General features: G+C 41.1%; 1 protein-coding gene across 2 annotated transcripts in view; it reads left to right on the forward strand.

The window, feature by feature from the left end:
- Positions 1–7,090: 7,090 nt before the first annotated feature.
- The window catches only part of SYNE2 (spectrin repeat containing nuclear envelope protein 2), a 220,818-nt gene continuing 212,725 nt past the window's right edge, over positions 7,091–15,183 (forward strand). For both annotated transcript variants that reach the window (XM_034433561.3, XM_034433565.3), the window contains exon 1: positions 7,091–7,516. The gene's annotated coding sequence lies outside the window, so the exon portion shown is untranslated. The remainder of the gene's footprint in view (positions 7,517–15,183) is intronic.

Genomic DNA, 15,183 nt, shown 5'->3' on the forward strand with positions numbered 1-15,183 from the left:
TTTTCTGTTCTGTACTTTTTCTGAATTCAGAAAATGAAACCATATTTACATTGTCAACTTTGCTGCTTCAATAAGATGCTAAACATGTGCACAGTGACATTTGATGTGTTCACACGGCATTGTTTTTCTACAAACAAATTCACCGAGACTGTGTTTTCAGTAGCATTGAGCTGAAGATGATTAGTTCCTGGAATCAGACCCTCAATCGCTTGTGACCCACATATTTGGGATGACAATCTGTGTGCCAGGGATCAGCCCAGAGACTGGTGCCTCCTGCTTACAGTATATCCACCAGTTCTGTACCCTTGCCTGCAGCTTATATCCATTTTTTCCCTTGAGGAATTACATTTTCATGTCAGCTTCTTCACTTAAAACATTGTTTTAATGTTAGAACTATTTATGCATTCTGTGTCACATTAAAGTGATGGAATATATATATATATTAGTTTGAGAAATTATAAACCACTCATCTCTCCTTTTTAAAGTATGCCTAGTTTTTCCAATTTTTATCAAAAAGCACCAACATTCAAATGGACAATTACAATACTGAAAAAAGAAATGTAAATAATAATGTATTTTAAAATGAAATTTAAAAAGCATGAGAATCTCCTTTTGGTAGCATGACTACATAGCATAAATGTTTTGAACAGTTTTGCAGAGCCTTTCCTACGATGAGCCTCTTCCTAAAATTATCAGTGCTGTGTCTAGGTTGCATGGGGCAGCTGTGTCTAAATATATTTACTGGTCTCTTAAAAACAAAACAAATTTCTCTTGCTATGCCTCTTTACTTGGCTTCCTATCTTTTGTAAAAGGAAATGGTCTGGAAAGAAAATCCACACTGCCAGAACTATGAACAGCTTTGTGAAAATTAGGGAGGCAAATAAATTAGGAGGCAACCATATAAAAACCCCAGTGGAACAGTCTACATGGGGTTCATCTATGTGAAATGCTATGAATCAATGCAGTAGGCAAGACAGAAACCATTATGTGGAGAAGAAGAGGATTGGAGGAAAGAAATGGGGGAAAGAAAAGGACAAAGAAAAGCTGGAAGACCTGGGGACAAATTGAGGAAGAACTAAGATTTCAGATCAATTCATAGGGTTTGAAATATCCTTCATGTAAGCTTTAAGATAGTAAACTGATATTGTAGGGATTATAGTTTGCCTGTTTATTCTGTCGAGTGAGTTGAAATTTCATGGATAAGAATTTTAAAAAATCATCCCATGAAGCAATCAAAAACAACTTAATAGCATCTATCACTACTATGTCCCTCTTAAACCTGTCCAGAATGTTACTAGCCATTGACATTGTTGGGTTCCTACTAAGGACTAGCCCTACATCATGCTGCCTACAAATATCAGCAGCATTTCCTGGCTCTTGGGTTGTCATTGCCAGATATCTCTGCAAAGTGCAAACAGCCTTTTCACGGCACCAGAAAGTAAAAGGCAGGCATATCACCAAAATTAATTCAAGAATTTTCAGCAGTAGTTTTATTCCCATGTTAATGTAACAGCTGCAGAATCTGGAAATGCATCAAGAATGGAGATGCATAGGAAACTGGTCATATTTGAGAATAAGTGTCAGTGAGGAGTCCTTGAAGAAGAAAAATCATTTGCCTAAGAACGAAATATTGCCATCTGCTTGTTCTTTTCCAGGAACAAAAGTCATGAATTGATATAATTTACTGAAGCTAACACTGCAATTTTATAAAATTTTATTCTGAAGTCTGAACTATAGAATTCAGAGAGATTTTTCCCCAAATGGCTGTGTATTGCACAAATGGAATATTCCAATTCAAAGCTAAAATTAATCCAATTTATGGCTAATACAATTTCTCTCTGACATACTTTTTGCACTACAGGCTTTTTTGACCTAAAATCTTTTCCACCACTGATGTTTGATACTGAACCAAAATGGAATTTCAGTTGAAGTCCTGCCAATCAAAGAACCACTCAAGGCATTTTACCAGAAGAAAAGACTGATAACCTCTCACAAAAAGATTTAAGTTTTTCAGTTAAGAGATAATGCAAATTAATTTTGGCTTAAGGTGTTGAATAAGCCTAGAAAATATAAGTTTAATTAATAAATCATGGTTAAGCAAATCAAGGCTTAATGCACTGAGAACCTCTCACCGTCTGCAGTATTGGAGGTTTTCCCCAATGTTGTAATGTGTGTTTTATACAGCTAAATCACAAATAAGAGGATGAACAAAAATGATAAAGTCAGAAGTGAGCAGAATTTTCCAGTAGATACATAGCCTCCTGGGAGTGGTTTGCTTTCCCACAAAGTGACAATATAAGGATGGGTGGGTGGTTGCCAAGGTGAAACTCAAGTTCTAACCAACCATACCCCAAATTGTAACATTTTTGGGATAGTTAGGTTTGTGGAAGCAGAATATGTAGAGAAGTGTAGAATGCATGAAGCGATGAGAGAAAAACAATGGGTTGTTTCATCACCCAGCATTTCATTGGATAAATGGGCAGACTAGACATATGCATTTGATGAATAAATAATAAATGTGTATGGCTGGATGTCTCAACCAGCAATGAGGGTGTCACATTTTGTACCAACTGCAGTTTCTGGATCTAGCATAGGTACAACCCCACATGGAATACATTACTGTACAGTAATTAAATATGAAACAGCCATGTGGACAACTGTAACTAGGTCATCCCTATCCAGGCAAGGGCATAGTCAGTATATCAACTGAAGATACAGTATAGCTCCTAATAAAAGTAAAAACAAACCGACAGAGCCATGATAGTGAACCTATGGCGTGCGTGCCAGAGGTGGCACACAGCGCCCTTTCTGTGGGCATGGAAGCCGTCGGCCCAGTTCAGCTCTGCCGCGCATGCGCCTCCCGCCAGCCAGCTGGTCTTCAGGTCTCTGCCATGCATGCACGGGAGGCAGGGTGCGTGCAGAGGCTGCACGCACATGTGGGGGCTGCATGCATGCATGCAGGGGGCATGGGTGTGCACACGTGGGGGGCTGTGCATGCATGCACAGGGGGCATGTGCAGTGGTCACAAGCACATTGCATTTTGGGGATTTGGGCGCGCACGCACATTTGCACACTCATGCGCACACGGTCTGGAAAAGATTAGCTATCACTGCGTATGTTAGTATGTTACACTTACACCTTATTAGGGATTGAGGTACATAATCTGAGAAATTCAAATCTTGCTCAAAATTACATTGATTCCATGTAAACTTTCCCTTTGGGAGAAAGTAATCATGGTGGTGGACTGCTTCCAAGCATTCTTTAGTCGAGTTTTCCCCCCCCAATCCTTCTAGAGTGGATATACTAGAAACAGAGAATTGGTAATGACTGAATAGGTCATCAAGCCCAATCTCCTTTGTACTGCTTAGTTCTCTGCCGTCTTCTTGAGTGCATCCACTGACTGGGTATAGACACATTATTAATAGTGATCATCTTCATCTTGAAATCAATTGGAGGAAATATTCCCTGTTGATCCTTTAGGACTTCTCCAAAATTCTGGCTTTGATAGAGGAAAATTTCCCATTATCATTCTGGGCAGTTAGAATTATTCATTGTGATTTTAGATTTGTCTCTCTGTTGGCTTCATTCATATGAAGTCCTTAAAAGTTCACCAGTTGATATGCCAACGTATCTTTATAGAACTAATCTATGGGGTGGGTTTCTCATATTTACATATTTGCTGTTTGATTTTCTGTTTCATTTGTCATTCATTTCATAATTTCAATATATTCTTTACATGCAAGGTTAATCTTTGATATGAACAAGATTATGGATCAGATTAATGCTAAAATGTAAACTATATTATTTGTTATGCTTTTTCTTTTTTGTTGTTAAAAATAAAAGCAAGCATCATGCTAATCCTTAACTGGCTCTATAATATATAAGTACAGATGAACTGACTGAAGCTTTCACTACAACTCTCAGGTAAGACTCCCTCATTTGGCAACTGCCACCCCTGGGCCATAAATCACTCGTGTGCCACTATGGCCACCTGTGACCTATCCCCCCCCCACCTGGCAGCATCCAACTCAGAGTTTGAAATCGTTCATTCTCATTTATGAACTTGCCTGCCAGCCTGCTTGCAAGCCACCTGGGACTTGCAGCTTCCTGCTGGTTTCCCTACTGAGTTTGGTTGTGGGAAGGCGGCAGGAGATTGTGAGGAGGTCCTTGCTTAATGACCCACAATCCTGGTTTAAAGACAACAACTGGGAGTGGTGGAATTGCCATTGCTTAAGTAATGTGGAAGCATGACATTGCATTTTAAAGACTGCATCGCTCAGCAATGGAAATTATGTTCCCAATTAATGTCATTAAGCAAAGACTAGCTGTTCCTCCAAAATTCAACACTTTCCACATCTAGAATCCTAGGCAATAGCCTAATCACCCACTCTTAATATTGATCGTTTGCAGCATTGCTATCATTTAGAGAATTGTGTATATTATTCTTTATATAAGCTACTTTTAAAAATAAGATGTTGCTGACCAGTTGTTCTACAAACACTATACTTGACTACTGCACTATTTTTATATGGGCTCCTTCAGACTCAAAGTTATGCCATCAGTACTGGTTCACAATGTATATTTAGATTCAATTCAAGGTGGATGACAGAATTACTGGTAGCCTAGAATTCACTTGACTAATGGCCCACAGTAATAAAACCTACAAGATGACAAGTTAGAATTATGATATTTAAAAACAGGCCTCCTCTATGATGATCCCATGCTCTGAAATGACTTATCTTTATGGGTAAGAAACCACAGTCGTCTAACTTCATTAAGGAGGCGGTGTCCCCCAGGTGCCGTCTTATCTACTTGGTTGATTTAGTACTGAGGCAAGCAATATTTTGTGACTGATAGACACATTAAGAAGCACTCTTGGGGAAAAAAAACTATAATAAAGATGTGACAATCACATCCATTTACTAGTGAGCAAACTAGTGAGATTCCTCACTTCCTCTTCAGCTTCCAGCATTGGAAAAACTTGGACTTAAGCTCTTTCCAAGTCATTGATTCTGTGATCTCTGTTTTCTGGACAGGTTGACAGATTACTAATGAAGTGCTGGGCTGCCACTGCCAATTATGTTTATTTCCTGAGAATGCATTGCCTATGTAGTCTATGTGCCATTCTTGGAAATGAAGACTAGATATGACAGCCAGTCTGGTTTGGTAATTAAGGTACCAGATACAAACTTGAAGACTGTGAGCCATAGGCACCAAATTAACTGGATGATTTTGGACCAGTCACTGTCTCTGGGCTCCAGGAAGAAAGCAATGGCAAACCACATTCAAAATGCTGCAAATAAACTGCAGAGACTAATTCAGGCAGTCTGCAGGAGTCAACAGACTTGAAAATACAAAAAGAAAAGAAGAGGAAAAAAAATATTTACAACCAGCTTTTCATTTTGGAGTTCAAAGCTTGGTTTGGCAACTAACTTGCCAGTCACTGGTTTTATTTGAATCTTAAAACAAAAAGGAAAACATTACAACCAGGTGGACAAAGAGACTGATAATTATCATGGAAAATAATCATAGGTACATTCATGCCTGCAATGCAGGTATATTCTTATATAATCCTTAATTTAAATTATCCTTGCTTGTTGCTATTTTATAATGATGGTCTCTTTATTTATTGTTTACGTGTTGCATTTTATTATCATTATTATAAAAAGGGCAGATGAATATTTTAAAGCAATCAATGGACTGTTCAATTGGAAATCACAGAACTGCCATAATTTGAAATCTCTCACTATACAGACCTAAGAATGACTCTGATTGATCAAAATTCATTTTGTTATTTTTTCTTTTGCAGCTTCAAGGGAATACTGACTTTACATTTCTAAGCCAAGCCCTTGAATAGGAGAAATGTGCAGAAAACCTATTTACCCCAATTTTAGCATATACTCAACAGACCAGAACTGGATGGGATTGCCTGAAATGAAGCAGAGAACAGCAAAAATGGAAAAAGTCCAATTCAAGATCATCCTTAGCTCTGGGATTGACTAATTGCAGTCAGTTTAGATTGCAGCTTCCCTAACATAACACTGGCTTCTATTAAATGTAAAAAAACAAATGCACATTCCAAACCCTATTATCACACCAACAGCACTTTGAAGTCAAAGTGCTCTTCCATGGGTGGAATGTTTCAGACGGTACCCCAAGGCAATCCTTTTTCTGAACATGTCCATTACAGGCTTTCAAAATTCAAAACAAACTTTCTTAATCAAAAAAGCTGGGAATTTTGGATTAATTTCATGGAAGTGGTTGATCGTTCTAGGCTAGCCTGTTGGCAGTTGCATCTGGCAGCTATTTCATTTCTCTCTCTTTTATCTGAGTGAAGTTAATTTGCTCAGCTTTTAAAGCACTTAGCCAAGCTTCGGATTTGATTTCATGAAAAAGATAGGGATTGGTGTCCACCCACGTGATTTTAAACTCAATTGATTCAGAAAACTGGACAGATCCTTATTCGACTGTCCCAAATGTGCTTTTTCAAGAGGCAGCTGGACTTTTCCTATGAGGACGTTTCGCTTCTCATCCAAGACGCCTCTGAAGAAGAGCAGAAGAAGCTTCTTGGATGAGAAGCGAAACGTCTTCAAAGAAAAAAAAAACAGAAAGTCCAGTGAACTTTCTTGAAAAGGCACCTTTGGGACAACCATGGCCTGGATGACTGAGAATCTCCACAGACCTTATTCGACTGTATGCACTCTTAAGAGAATAAATTCTCCGAAGTGAATTGAGCATGTAGGTCGACCCCGAGTTAATTTCGACACCCTGTCACGATCCCACCTTTCTGGTTTGCAGAAATTTACTCCTACGGGGTTTGCCACTTGCTGAGAAGCAGAAGGTTTAAACTCCAGCCCGGCTAGTCCCGTCACGCAGCGCCTGTTCTGAGGAAAAGTTCAGCGCTCGCGCCATCTTCCTTCCCGGTCCGAGGTTAACTTGACGAGCCCCACATAACACAACTCAGTTTCCCTTTGCCCGGGAACCGAGCAGTCCACGGGCTCCCCCTCTCTCCTCCGGCCACAGCAGGTGCCCTCCGCGTCTCCCCTTGGCCAGCCTTCCCCCTTCCCAGCCACGTGCTGTTTGTTTGTTTGCCTGGCCAAAGGGGGCGGTGGAAACGAACTCACGCTAGGCTGAGAGCGAAAAAGATCCTCCTCCTCCTCCTTATTCCTCCTCTCCCGGGGGCGGCCTGGCGGGCCAAGGAGAAGGGAGGGCGAGGCGGGGAGCCACAATCTCCGTTTCCGACACGGTCACGGTAACGGCCGGAGTTGGAGAGATCGGGCGCGGGCCCGGCGGCTTTGGGGCGGAGTTTGCGCTCCCGAGGGGAACGGCGAGGGCGTCGAAGACCAAAGCCCCCATCCTGCGAGGAGGGAGACGGATCCAAGCGGGGCCGCCCCAGAGACCTTTCCCCTCTCGGGCTTGTCCTCGCTCCCTTCCCCTTCCAGCCCGTCGTCCACCTCTCGTCCTCCCCCCCACAGCTCATTTGGATCTAGGATCGCAGCGCGCGCGCGCCGAAAAAGTGAGTCTTTCTCTTCGTGTTTTTCTCCAGGGAGAGGCAAAGAGAGCTGCCGCCGCCGCTCCCGCCCCACGCGGGGATGCCCATTTGTAGCTACGCCAGCCGACAGCGTCAGGGGCTTCTGAGGCGAGGGAAGCGCCGCCGTTGCAGCTGCGGAATGCCCTTCCCGCGTAGACGGCTTGCAGTTGGGGAAACGAGGAGGAGGAGGCGATCTTGCGCGCCCGCCAAGTTTCTGAAGCCAGGAGAAAGAACCGCTTGAAGCTTTGAAATAAAGGGGGATTTATTTTGTTGTTACTGTTGCTGGTTTTTGTTATTATTGTTGCTGGTCGAGTTACGCGTAATTTGTTGAAGCATCCCTGAGGGAGGAGGTGGAGAGAAAGAATTCAGTCTTTTCCCACCTACGGTGTGTGTGTGTGTGTGTGTTGCGCGCGCGCGCGCCCCCCGGGCAGCAAAAGAGCCTCTGCTGTAAACTCTCCCGAGAGCGGAGCCAAACATGCCTGGGCGGGAAAGATTAGGTTGAAAAAGAAAAGGGCCATTTGCTCGAGTTGACAGGGAGGGGAAGAAAGCGTGCCCTCCCGCGGCGTGCCTCTTTCTCTTGGAAACTTCCGCTCCCTTCCTCCGCCTGGCAGGGACCTGGGATGCCGTGGATCGGGTCCAAGGAGCGACCCGCCTTTTTTAGCTTGAGCCCTCTTTCTCTCCCCCCCCCCTTCCTGACCGCCCCCTCCATCACTTTGCTGGGCGATTTCCTCGCGCCTGCATTTTATTGGCTGGTTGCTTTACCTGGCGGCCTTTGTTGTCTGAAGCCGCCTTTGTTCTCTCGAAGGTGTCAACTCCACTTTCTCTCTCCCCCCCCCCACCTCCCAACCTATTATTTAACCCTGTTCTCTGCTCCGATGACGGAACACGGGACAACTCTACTGAGCACGCTTGCTCTGTACTGTTCTTCTAAGTTAAGAAAGAAAGAAAGAGAAAAGAAACCAACGCAGTTTTGGACTAGTAGCGGGAAAAACAACAAAGACATTTTGAGATTGGGAAAAAAACCCTCCATAAAAATAGTTGTTAGGGACAGTCAGCTATGAAGTAGGAGACTGAATGGTGGCCCAAGCTTCTACTGCTTTACAAGGTGGTGGAAGAGAAGAAAGTATTTTTTTTAATTTGTTTTGTTTTGAAATGATCAAAGTAGAGAAATCTTAGGAAAGCACAGAATATGAATTTCATTCATGTTTATTAATAGATTTCTATTGTATATTTCAAGGCAGGATACTGTTTCTTGGCTGTTTACAAAATTCAGATAAAATCAGCGACGTGTAATAAGTATGCATTTTCATAGCAAAAAAATAGTGTACAAAGTAGGCAGAGGATGAAAGTTTGACTTAAAGGCATGTACAGATTACGGTAGTTCACTACTTGGTTGCAAGGTGGAATTTAAGAAATCTGATGTTGCTTGGATTTATGCAGATTAGAAATGAGTAAAGATGGTTTAGCATGTAAAAATATTTGGTCTTAAAGTGGATTGCGGATGGATTTGAATAGAGGCAGTCGTTTCATCAAACACTTCAAGAAACATAACTTCTGAGTGAATGGGATGGGTGATCTTTCTTTAATTATATAAAACTGTCACATTAGATGTAATTTTTGTGAGGAAGTAATGCAAACTGGATTAGGATGGAATTTGCTGTGAATGAAATATAGGCAATGGAGAAAAATGGTAGTGCAAAGATACTTTATGGCAATTACTGTAACATGGATTGGAGGGAGTACTTGTCAACCAAGAATACTATTTCACTGCAGCTGTGACTACAAATCAGATTACAAATCACAACAAATGCCCTTTCAAGATATCTTACAAAAATAAAATTATATGAAGATAATAACACAGAACAAATCAATCGTTAATTTTGTTGTTCATTGCTTCCAGCTCTTCATGACCCAATTGCCATCATTTTACCAGAATTGTCTGTCAAGTAACTAAATTTACCCCTATTATGTCATTGGTATTAGTGCCAAACCATCTTGTCTTTTGTCAGTCTTTCTTAAAATTGTCTTTAATTTTTCTAAGCATCAAGATCAGATACCAGAACTGACTCAGTAGAAATCTTGAAAGTATTTTGTAAGACTTTTGTTAACAATTGTTAATGATGGCACATGAGAAACCACAGGTAGTATAATTCATATTTGTTTCTAGTTGAAACCTTACTTATACCCTGAGTGCCATAAATGCTTCTCTCTTTGAACCTTATTCCTCCCTCTCTCATAAATAGGAATCCTGTCCCACCATTTGGAGCTATGGTAAGAAATACTGAAGAAAGTAGATGGAATCTTGTATTTAGTCATACTTAGAATAAATCTTTTGAAATCAATGAGCCTTAATATTGTGAAGCATTCTCATCCTGCTCAAGATGTTGCTAAAATGTCAAGAGATGAAACAATTAATTATACTATAAGGCCATGTGAGAGGGTATGATATGGATGTAAATACTAAACCCAAAGCATCTGAAAGCTACTATTCAGAGAAGGTTGTTGTGAAGTATAGCAATTGTAGGTTCTTGTGAATAGGTGACTTCATCATTTCTTGTGTCACCTCCTTCTCATTACTTTGAGGAACTAGAATATTTTTCCTTTTTTCATGTTCTCCTGTATCTGTTGCTTACATCAAGTCTACATTGGGACTAACGACAATTAGAGTTGCCCTCAAACCAGAACTTATAAATGTAGGTTGTGAATTGTAGAGGGAATACTATTGATTTTTCCCAGAATTTGACTTGACTATATATGTAACATGAAACCATAAAAGTAGGTGGGACTTACAGGTGAACGAGAAGCCTCAGAAAGAAAATGATATTCCCAAACCCTACAGCTCATTTCTGACTTGGGAACCATAATCTGGAAAGCTGTACAGTATTTATGGATTGGATTCTAAAAGGATTTTCAAATGCCAATATAGTGCAACTACATCCCCTGCTTCTGTGTCTTTTAAGAACAACCTGACATGCAGAAATTTAGCAGAGGAAGTGTTTGGACATAGCCTTCATATTGATATGCAATTAAAGGTAGAAGATGAAAAGAGACTGTCAATTGTACATCGTTAAGCTTTTAATCAAAATATAACTCTACTCAATAATCAAACTTTGTAAACCTTATTGCATTTGTGCAACATGCTTTTCTGTGGTTGAAGCTAATATGATCACGCTTAGCCCAGCAGTTAAATTTCCGTAGCCTGTTTTGATTTCTTCTTCACTTGATATACCAGCCATCCTTGGGGAGCTGAGTAACTGGCACTGTTTATTAAAAGCCTAATAAGCAAAAGTATGTTTTTAAGTTCAAGTTTAATGCAATTTATATGCCGCCATATCTCCAATGGACTCAGGGCAGCTCACAACAACAAAAAACGCATTAATATATTGACATTAATACAATATAAAATTAAAAGTTCGAATTAAAACAGTTTAAAATCAGTTTAAAAACTATTAAGAACCCCCCCCCCTCATCAGTCCAGGCTACGAAATAACCAGGTCTTCCAAACACGGTGAAACGAGCGAAGGTCAGGGGCCATCCAGAGCTCCAAAGGAAGTTGGTTCCAAAGGGTGGGTGTGCCCACAGAGAAAGCTCTCCCCCTGGGGGTCACCAGCCAACACTGGCCGACGGCACCCTGAAGAGGCCCTGTCTGGGAACGCACCGGATGATTGGAGATTGTTGCTGGCTGCAGGGGGTCCGACAAATATCCTGGACCTAAGCCATGAAGGGCTTTATAGGTGATAACCAGCACCTTGAACCTCACCCGAAGGGCAACCGGTAGCCAATGCAGGCCACGCAGGAGGGGTGTAACATGGGAGTGTCGGGACACTCCCATCACAACCCGCGCAGTGGCATTCTGCACCAGTTGAAGCCTTCGAGTGGTTTTCATGGGCAGCCCTAGGTAGAGAGCATTGCAGTAGTCGAGACGGGAGGTGACCAGCGCATGAGTAACGGTGCGTAGGGCATCTTGGTCCAAATAAGGGCACAGCAGACGCACAAGGTGAATCTTGTACCATACCTTGTATGGTAATGTGATATAGGCTGATCTGCTTAGGATAGAGGACAGCTTATTTTTACCCATTCCATATTTATCTTGGGAAATTTTGTATGGAAATTTTGTATGTATTCTATAGGAATATTATGTATGTATTCTATAGGAAATCCAGGTGAGCTGCACTTCTATATCTTAGCTCTCCACTCGGTTTGGATAGTATGTGAAGCTGTGACTGTCCCAAGCAACTGTACAATAAACCACGATTCTAAACTGTGGTTAACGTGATCACAAACTTTGGAAGACATTAAATATAATTTTGCAGTGAATAACAGTTTATTTCCCTGTCATGAAAAGCTTAAGCCATTGAGTTCTGCAATTCAGCTTATTGAAAATATTGAAGTGGGTTATGGGATTACTTGTTCATGGCATTTATCATCAGGATTCATACTTAGCAATGATGGCAGTAATGCCGAAGAAAAAGAAAACAATGAAATTCTTCAGAGAGCAAGAAATCTATCTAGCAATTCAAAAAAGTTTTCATTAAAATATGCCATTGTAGAAAATTAATTTATGAAAAGCTAATTGTTTAAAAACAAAAGATTAATTCTAACTTGAACTCTTCACATGTGGGTCTGATTGGCAATATCTGAGACAGTCCGATTGGTTCAGCTATCCACTATTAAGGCCTGTGTGATAATTTAGAAAAGCTGCTTCAGAAGATCAAGAGTCCAAACACAACACCTTTGTAAAACTCTTTTAAAACAGTCACATACTTTTCCTGTGATTGCATGGCTTCACATTGCAATTGCCACAATGCTGCATGATCCTTTGGAAAGGATGCAGCTGTTTTAAAGAGTCCCAGATAGGTGCAAAGATGATCCACTGATACTCTGAAGCAGTAATGGAATGGGTAGATGACCTTGGAAGCCAAAGAAAAAGATGCTGTCTAGGGAACAGTCAGATAAGAGAGGGGTCTCAGTGACTTAACAATCAGAGAAAGAAACTTAGGAAGGATCCATCCTTTCCATCCAGGAAATTTGCATCTTTAAACTTTCAAGATACTCTTAATGCAGGGGTGTCAAGCTCATGTCGTCATGGCAGCATCACGTGACGTATCAGGACTTTTTTCCCCTTTGCTAAACCGGGCGTGGGTGTGGCCACGTGAGACGTATCCGGCCTGCAGGCCAGGAGTTTGACAGCCTTGTTTTAATGTAATCTTATAATAAAGTAGATTTAGCTTATTAGATGTGTTTCCTGTCTCGTTTACTCAGGAGTTCTGACATCAATTTTGTAAGTCTGAAGATACAAACTTCCCACTGCTACTTTTACCCATCTGATCAATTAGGACAGACCCTTCCTAAGTTTCTTTCTCTATTATTAAGTCCTTGTGGCTCCTGTCTCTCTTGTATGATTGTTTTCCAAGCAGTATCTTTCCCTCATCCCCCAAAGTCACCCACTTATTCCTTGACAGAAGCATGTTTGTAGAATCAGATCTGATGTATTGTTTGTACACTCCAGCTCTTCCATCACTTTCAGTCAGCATGGCTGACAGTTGTATTGACTGGGATGATAGGAACTGCAGTCCAACAAAGCTGGATGACATCAGGTATACCTGTCCTTTGTGACTCCAGATTAGAGTCCATCCTAATCTCTCTGGAGGTGCCAAGGATTAGGAAACGGACCTTCCACATACATACACTATATCACTGAACTACATTCCTTCTGAGAATGCAGATTCTCAGACTTTATTTTTATGACTGACGCAATATTTCCTGGTATCATTTCACAAATGTGCTTTTTTCTACAAACCAAAGAGCATACGTAACTCATAATTTAAAAAACAGAGTTTTGACCTTTCTAGCCTGATAAATCTTGTCAGGTTTATCATTCATTCTCCTTCAGTATTTGAACTTTGGGGATGGCAAGTGATCACACGTGATGTTATTCTCTTTGGAAATCATCCTTGATCTCCATCATGAGAAAAATTTAAATTGGTTGTAAAAGTCATGTTTTACTGCAAAATAACATTTTGCAGCCATGGGCTAACATTTCCCAGACCGAGTGCTGAAAGTGCGCATGTATGTGTGTGAATGCATGCGCGCATGTCCAACCCCCCAAAATGCAATGCGCATGTGGCCCCCGTGCATGCACCCCACCAGCATGCATGTACATCCCCGCACGTGCCCTGCCCCCCCCACCACCGTGCATGTGGGACAAAGACCTCAAGACCAGCTGGCCGGTTGGAGGCATGTGCGCATGTGTGGCAGAACTGAACTGGGATGATGGCTCGTGTGCCCACAGAGAGGGCGCTGCATGCCACCGCTTTGCCATCACAGGCTTATCTGAATGAGACATTTAAATTCTCACTGGTCCATTGATTACCCTGAGAGTCTCCACCTTCAGCAGAAAATTATCAGTCTGTGACAATGGATTTATTAAAGATTCCCATGTCTTCCTTTCTCTGCCACAAGATCCATGGGGACTTACTGGGTGTAAAAGAAGAAGTCCTTGTGAAGAGTTACAGTTTCAAATTCAATGGCCCATTTCAGCAGTCAGAAAGGAAACAAAAAAATAAATAGTTGCCAATGCATGTTACACTTCCATTACATTCCTTGTGATTTTCTCAGGATAGAATTCCACTAATGAAACAGCCAAGCCAAAGTGAACAATGTGTGTGAAACATTCTTAGTAAAATGATAACGTGTGCATTTCTTTAAAAAAAAAGGGGGGGGCTGCTTTTCCTTGTTTCTCATCTGCTTACCAAGTTAACAGTGCTTTAATTGCCAAACTCTCATTTGCTCCTGTCTTGCTATCTTTTTGAACAAAAGAAACCCAAAGAACTTTTGCTTCAGCATTTCTATTGCAGAAATGTTGGTACCCAAGGGAGGGAGGGAGGGATGCAAAGGAAAAAGTAGGTCATTCTATGCTATATGGTACATCCCCAACAGATTTATCTTAATTGGATTTGTTTTACTGTTGTTTTAATAACAACAAGACCCCTCTGTTTCTCCTCTCTGTTCTCCTGAATGAATCCTATTTTTCATATTTTGCTTGAATGTGCTTTCTTCGCCCTGTTTTTAAAAATTAGTATTAAAAATTAATAGGATATTTGGTTTTTTTTTTAAAAAAATTATACTGTTTTCTGAATTCATTTGGAAGCTCAACTGAATTTTATAGCCTTATTGGTTAAAAAAAAAAAAACCCCTCCAGTTGCAAAGTGAGTTAGATGCACTCTATGTCTCCTGTGTGTTGATACCACTTCCAGGAAAAACCTTTATTCCTTCCTTCCTTCCCTTGTTCCTCTTTATGCATTAGCATCACGGGATCTTCATCTCCAAAACTACCTAAGTCTCCCTTGTGTTGCTCAGCAAGGGTAGCCTGTTTCACTTGATTTAGGAGCACAAATTGAGATAAGTGTGATCCAACTGTGTTATGCCTATGCTGGGGCCAGGATCATATCTGCATTTTCTTTCTTCTCTGTTCACACAACTATGGTGGATCCTGTTTTTGGGGCGGCGGCGGTGTCTATCATTTAGCACAATCTTCCAAAACATTCCTCTGGACTTCTCATGTTTGGCATCCAGAGCTGATAAGTCAGTTTCTGGCTTTATTAAAATTGATTTGAAGTATCACAGGAACATCTCTACCAATTCTAGCCCCA

This window comes from Pantherophis guttatus, chromosome 1 (assembly GCF_059756535.1).
Source record: "Pantherophis guttatus breed Tessera chromosome 1, ASM5975653v1, whole genome shotgun sequence".
Lineage (NCBI taxonomy): Eukaryota > Metazoa > Chordata > Lepidosauria > Squamata > Colubridae > Pantherophis > Pantherophis guttatus.